The sequence below is a fragment of the Miscanthus floridulus genome, chromosome 9 (genome assembly GCF_019320115.1).
Source record: "Miscanthus floridulus cultivar M001 chromosome 9, ASM1932011v1, whole genome shotgun sequence".
Lineage (NCBI taxonomy): Eukaryota > Viridiplantae > Streptophyta > Magnoliopsida > Poales > Poaceae > Miscanthus > Miscanthus floridulus.
The window spans coordinates 24,636,020-24,643,296 of record NC_089588.1 but is presented as its reverse complement, the minus strand read 5'-3'; the positions used below and the strand labels follow the sequence as shown (position 1 = coordinate 24,643,296).

The window sequence follows — 7,277 nt, the reverse complement described above, 5'->3', positions numbered from 1 at the left end:
GGCGCAAATCAAAGGCCCAACTGGGCCGTTGGGTCTAGTTAGGTTAGAGATCAATCTAACAATCTCCCCATTGATCTCTTTCCATCTTTCACTTTCATATTCTTTACTTTTGTTCATTCCATCACAGATTAGCGCATAGAGCATGTCTCATCGTCACGGTCTATTGCCGATAGATTTAACAGCTACAACACACTACTCTGTTCTGAATTAGATACTTATCTTTGTGCCTTCTTTTGTCCAGAAATTATAGGCTTTCCCTTAAACCCATGCCGGCTACATGTTCTCTGAACACGTTGGGTGGTAAGCCTTTTGTAAGCGGATCCGCGAGCATCTTTACTGTACTTATATGCTCAAGACTTATGACTTGATCCCAGACATTATCTTTCACAACATAATACTTTATGTCAATGTGTTTGGCAGCACCACTTGACTTATTGTTGTGAGCATACTGTACTGCTGGATTATTATCGCAGTATAACTTTAGTGGTCTATAGATGTTGTCAACCACCTTCAAACCGGGTATGAACTTCTTTAGCCAGTTCACCTGCCCCGTTGCCTCATAACACGCTACAAACTCGACATACATTGTGGACGATGTAGTGACGGTTTGCTTTGTGCTTTTCCATGAAATAGCTCCCCCTGCGAGAGTGAATACATATCCAGGCGTGGATTTTTTATCATCTCCCGCATAATCTGAATCTGAATACCCCACTATATGGAGTGAATTAGATCTTCTATACGTCATCATGAGGCCTTTCGTTCCTTGCAAATAACACAAGACTTTCTTTACCAATTTCCAATGTTCTATTCCAGGATTGCTCTGGAATCTGCCAAGTAACCCGATAACAAATGCCAAGTCAGGGCGCGTACATACTTGAGCATAATGCAAGCTTCCGACAGCTGAAGCATATGGAACCACTTTCATTTGATCGATCTCATATTGGTTCCTGGGGCATTGAAAATCCTCATATCTATCGCCCTTGACTATAGGAGCAGGTGAGGGACTACATTTGTGCATACTGAATTTCTTTAAGATCTTTTCAATGTAAGCCTTTTGTGACAGTCCTAATACCCCTTTACTTCTATCTCGGTGAATCTCAATCCCTAGAATGAACGAAGCTTCACCAAGATCTTTCATATCAAACTTTGAGGACAAAAACTTCTTTGTCTCCAGTAGTAGACTGACATCACTACTAGCAAGTAAGATATCATCCACATACAGGACAAGGAAGATAAACTTCCCATTCTTAAACTTTGTATAGACACAATTGTCCTCAACATTCTCTTTAAACCCAAAGTTCTTTATTGTCTGATCAAACTTCAAGTACCACTGTCTTGAAGCTTGTTTCAATCCATAAATGGATTTCTTTAGGCGGCATCCCATTCGTTCTTTTCCTTCCATGATAAAACCTTTCGGTTGTGCCATGTAAACATTTTCCTCCAAGTCTCCATTGAGAAATGTCGTCTTTACATCCATCTGATGTAATTCTAGATCGTAATGTGCCACTAATGCCATTATGATTCTAAAGGAATCCTTACATGAGACTGGAGAAAAGGTCTCATTGTAATCAATCCCTTTTCTTTGCGTAAAGCCTTTTGCCACAAGTCGGGCTTTATATCTCTCTATATTCCCTTGAGAGTCAAGCTTTGTCTTGTAGACCCATTTACAGCCTACTGTTTTGGCCCCTTTAGGAATTATCTCTAAATCCCAAACTTTATTGGCATTCATTGATTTCATTTCATCTTCCATGGCCTCAAGCCACTTTGATGAATGATCACTTCTCATGGCTTCTTCAAATGAGGTGGGATCATCCTCCATTTGAAATTCCTCAGTGTTGTACACTTCATAATCAGCAGGAATAGCTTATTTTCTAACTCTTTGAGACCTTCTAGGGGCCTCCACATTTGGCATATCTTCTGTTTAAGGCTGTTGTTGCTCCCCCTCATTTGTGGCAATAGGTTCTACAGGATCCTGAAGAACAGGTTCCTCATCATCATTCATTTTTGCCATAGGCAGGATAACAACAGGTGCTGGCACCATAGTGTCTTGCACTGTCGGTGTAGCAACAGCAGGTAGTGAGAAAAATGGCTCATGAATCATCGGAGTGGGTGCATACACCCACTTCTCTTCAAGGTCAATTTCTCGAGCTACCATGCTCCCCCTCATCATTTCATCCTCTAGGAAGACAGCGTGTCTCATTTCCACGAACTTTGTATGTCTATCTGGACAGTAGAAACGAAAACCTTTTGACTTTTCTGGGTAGCCAATGAAATGACAACTTACTATTTTGGGATCTAGCTTCCCAATGTTTGGGTTAAATACTTTAGCCTCAGTAGGGCTCCCCCACACATGCAAGTGGTTTAGTGAGGGTATTCTTCCTGTCCACAACTCATACGATGTTTTGGGCACCGATTTACTTGGTACTCTATTGAGAATATGAATGGCGATTTTAACGCCTCCATCCATAGGCTCAGTGGTAAGGTGGAGTAACTTATCATACTGCGCACCACATCCATCAGGGTATGATTGCGTCTTTCAGCTACTCCATTCTGTTGAGGTTCGCCCGGTGTTGAATACTAGGCAACTATGTCATTCTCCTGTAAAAACCTTGTAAAAGGTCCAGGAACTTGGCCATATGGGGTATGCCGACCGTAGTACTCCCCTCCACGGTCGGTCCTGACTATCTTAATCTTTAAATTGTGTTGGTTTTCAACTTCTGCCTTAAATATCTTAAATTTATCCAATGCTTCTGTTCTTTCTTTGATTGGATGAATATAGCCATAACGGGAGTAATCATCTGTGAATGTTATGAATGAATCATAACCATCCACACTCTTTATGGGAAAAGGACCACAGATGTCTGTGTGAATAATCTGTAGAATTCTCGTGCTTCGTTTGACATCTTTCTTAATTTTCTTTACATACTTTCCTTTTATGCAATCTCTGCATTGTTCTAAATCTAAGAGCTCTAATTGAGGAAGAATATCATTCTTAACTAGTCTTTCTATTCTCCCCCTCGAAATATGGCCTAAACGACAGTGCCATAATTTCGACAACGCGTCGTGAGCTCTCTTTCGTTTTCTGTTTACATCCGTAGACGAGGATACATTCACATTGTCGCATGCAACGTTCCCATTATCGCGTACAACATTCACATCATCATGTAGTGATAACAAATAAAGCTCATTTTGTAAGATAGCATGACCAACACATGCATCATTATATGTTATCTTACATTTGCTATTTCCAAAATGGCAATCATAACCATCGTTGTCCAAACATGAAACACTAATCAAATTCCTCTGTAGGGAGGGAACATAAAGAACATCTCTAAGTATGAGTTTGAAACCATCAGCTAGCTTTAGAGAAAGATTGCCAATGGCTTCAACTTCTGCTTGGACTCCATTTGCGACTTTAACGTGTCCTTTGCTTCTTTGCATAGTCCTCGTCGAACAGAATCCCTGTAAAGAATTAGCAACATGAACAGTTGCACCTGAGTCAATCCACCAAGTAGATTTCGAATACTCTATATACAGGGATTCATTTATGAACGTAATAATGTTCTCACCTTTCTTTGCCATAATCTTCTTTAGGTAATCGGAACAATCTTTCTCATAATGCCCCGTCTTCTCGCAGTGGAGACATTGATCTTTATTCACTGTGAACTTATTTTGCTGAGGCTGATGCAGCATAGGATCCTTTCCCTTTGACTTTGAGGAGAAGTTTGCATTAGTATTCTTTTTCTTATTATCTTTTAGATAATTGATTGTGCCACCATTGACAGCCTTCATTCTCTCCTCCTCTTGCACACACATAGCCATGAGCCTCTCCATGTCCCATTTCTCGGGCTCTATGTTATAGTTGATAACAAAAGTGTCAAACTCTTTTGGCAAGGAAGCAAAAACCAGATAGATAAGGAACTCATCCTTGAGAGCCAGATCCATTGGTTTTAGCTTAGATGCTAAATGGCTCATCCTCAGTATGTGCTCTCTTATGCCACCATTACCTGAGTATCTCTCTGTCACCAGCTGCTTTATCAGCTGGGTAGCATATGTCTTTTAAGAGCCAGTGAACTGACTCTTTATTCTTTCGAGATACTCAGTGACGGTGTCACACTCTGGGATTGAGCCCACAATAGCAGGCTCAATCGTGTTCTTTATCACTGCCAAACACTTCTTGTTGGCAGTGACCCACTTCCTATGCTCAAGGTCATAGGACATTCTTTGGGATGCAAAATCCCTCTCTCTAGTTGCCCAAGCGGCATCAGCCTCGTTTGTCTCCCGCACCGGTGTCACAGGCTCTGTGGGACACAGTGTGGTGACTACCCAGTCCACCTCAGCGAGGATGAAAGCCAGGTTGATCTTTTTCTTCCACTCAATGTAGTTATTACCTTTTAGAGTGGGGATTTCTTGGATACAACCCATCAAGTTGTATCTGCCTGAAAACACAATTCAAATAATGTGAGAACATAAATGATAACAATAACAATTGCATGCCTTATTTCCAACGTTGGTTAAAATTAAAACATGCAATTGTTCTCTACACTAATTCTACATCACCGTTGGGCAGAAATAGAATTAATGCAAGACAAAACATCGTAATATTGCCATTAATCAACGTTGGTCAGAATAATAACAATATTATAATCAATTAAAACATATCTATTTTTCAAAATTAAATTCTCCCATTGGTTCAAATTTAATAATGAAAATTATATCTTTAAATACGCAGCGGAAAAATGAACTCTTCTCTTGAATTTTACCCACAGGGAAAATCACTTTTCTAATTTCTTTTGTGCCAATTTCCATTTTTTCAATTTTTTGGAAAAAGAAAAAATGCGAAAACAGGCTCCTTCTTTACTATTTCGGCCCGAGACTGGCAAAACCGGCTCGGCCCACACAGCTGAGCGGCGCCCAGCCGCGCGCGCCCGCCTGGGCCGTGAGTTGGCCCATTTGATCTCGGCCATCCGTCCTGATCCGACGGCCGAGCACGCATCTCGCTCGGATAAAACGCAGACGCGGCGTGCCCCCGAGCAAACCCTAGCGCCATTCGGCCTGGCCCTCTCTCTCTCTTCGCCTCACTCTGCTCTCTCTTCTCACTTTCCTCCGCGCAGCAACGCACCGAGCGAGCGAGCGGGCGAATCAGTGGAGCAGCGAGCCTCGGCGCCGTCGCTGGCCCCCTCGCCGGCATGCGCGTTCCCCAGCAGGTGAGCGTGCCGCCGTCGAGCGGCCTGGCCACGGCGCCCCTGTGGCCGGATCCCGGTGAGCAGTGCCCCTGGCCGGCCCTTTCTTTTCCCCGCGCGCCGGCATGACAGCAACGCTGCATAGCGGCGAGGTAAGCCACCCCCTTCCCCCTCTTCCCCTTTCGTTTCTTTGGTTCTTGTGCTCGGATTTCATCCGATTTGGGGATTAGGGTTAGGGTTTGGGGATGGGGTTTCATTGTTTTCTTTTTCCCGTGATGTCTTCACGGGTTTGAGGTTCGGTTTCCAGTTGAAACCATGTTTTCATCTCTATCCCAAAACCCGATCTAGGGTTTGGATGTTCCTTTTCTTCACTTTCCCCGAACCCGATCTAGGGTTACGGTTAGAGTTTCTTTCATCCGAATCAAAATTTGAATCGTTCTACTTCTTTCTCTTTCTACCCCAAGATCTGGATCCACACCTAGGGTAACAACCTGCTCGGGTACCATTGTTAAAACCATAGGATTGATCTAGGGTAGAACCGAGGACCTTCTAGGTAACCAGTTGATCCAAACAAGCCCTAGTACATCTAGACAGAGAGATTGATACAGAGAGATAGAAAGATAGGGGTTCGAACCTGAGACCGCAGGGGTGGAAGATCCAGTGGCCTCCATCAGGTTCGTCGATGCAGTCTGCGCATGGGCAGCGATGGTCGGGGAAGATGTCGGTGTAGTTGCCGTCGTCGGAGCGGGACGGCGCGGCTGGTGGCTTCCCGTCACTGGCTGCGCCCCTCTTGATCGGATTAGGGTTAGTGTTGGTGGGGACGTCGGCTCAGGTCAACCTCGTGATTAGAGCCGCCGGCCCCACCTCTTTATATAGCGCAGGGTGACAGGGGCCCTCCAACCATGGTGGGCTGGGCGCCCCCGATCAGGGCGCAAATCAAAGGCCCAACTGGGCCGTTGGGTCCAGTTAGGTTAGAGATCAATCTAACACTCTAAGGGTACAGTGGTGCAGCAGCTTGTAAAGGACACCGGACCCAGTTAGAGCACGAGGTCAAGTAGAGGCGAGGAGATTGCTAGCTATTCATGCAACGCAATCAGGCAAAACCTCTCTGTTGTATGGTCTCCAGAATTCCAGCATTTTCTAGAGGCAGGTGTTAAACCCCCTAGAAACCGATTTTGAAGGTAATCAGAAACGCCAACCGTGTTTGGAAATCAATTTCTATGAGCGATACTGTAGGTAATTTGGCCAATGCCTACAAAATAATTTCCGAGTATTTTAAAGCATGCTTAAGCTATAGCCAAAAAAAAGTAAACCTAGGATAACCCCACAAGCTAAGTCACATGAATAGCTTTTTGCACGGTGTTTCTTAGGATTCAAACTCGTGACCTCTAGCCCAGCACGTTACTTCCTTACCACGATGTCACATAGTCAGTTAGTTCTGAATATAGAATGACATTCTTATGTATTAATAACAATTGTGAATCTTCTATTGAATATTTCTGGCCTTAGACGATCTCAAATAAAAAAAAGGTAAATATGGACTGTACCCTCTGCCTCCAGGAGCCGCTGTGGCTGTGGCTTTTTCTCCACTGACAGTATACTGTAGGAACAGCACCTGCAGCTGCAGCCGAACAGCATTGAAGTCAAAAAGAGTCCATCTACGATGAATGCATCAGAAAAGAAAGTTTCCAAATTCTTGGCATTAATCAAACGTATGTAGCCCACTAATTTGGCCATTTGTTTGCCTCCATGTCTTCTTTTCAAAGTCTCTGTCCTTATGACCCCTCTTCCCGCCTTAGTGACCACCATGTGGTGACACTTACGTGCCCCCAAGCCACAGCCTTGTTCAACGCATACCTTGCTCCCTGTTTTTGTTTAAAGAAAAACATTGTGAATAGGCCAATACCATCCAAGTCGATATGGATCAAGCGTCAATCATTACTGGAAACCGGCAATTTGCCGAGTGCCGGGCACTCGGCAAAGCCCGAAATACACTCGGTAAAGGCTTTGCCGAGTGCCGCACTCGGCAAAGAGCAGTCGGCAAAGAACCCGTCGGCAAAGGTTTCTTTGCCGAGTGCCACATATCGGGCACTC

At 44.1% G+C, this 7,277-nt stretch overlaps 1 pseudogene; it reads right to left on the bottom strand.

The window, feature by feature from the left end:
* Nucleotides 1-3,415: 3,415 nt before the first annotated feature.
* On the bottom strand, nt 3,416-5,326 carry LOC136479491 (uncharacterized; annotated as a pseudogene).
* Nucleotides 5,327-7,277: the final 1,951 nt, after the last annotated feature.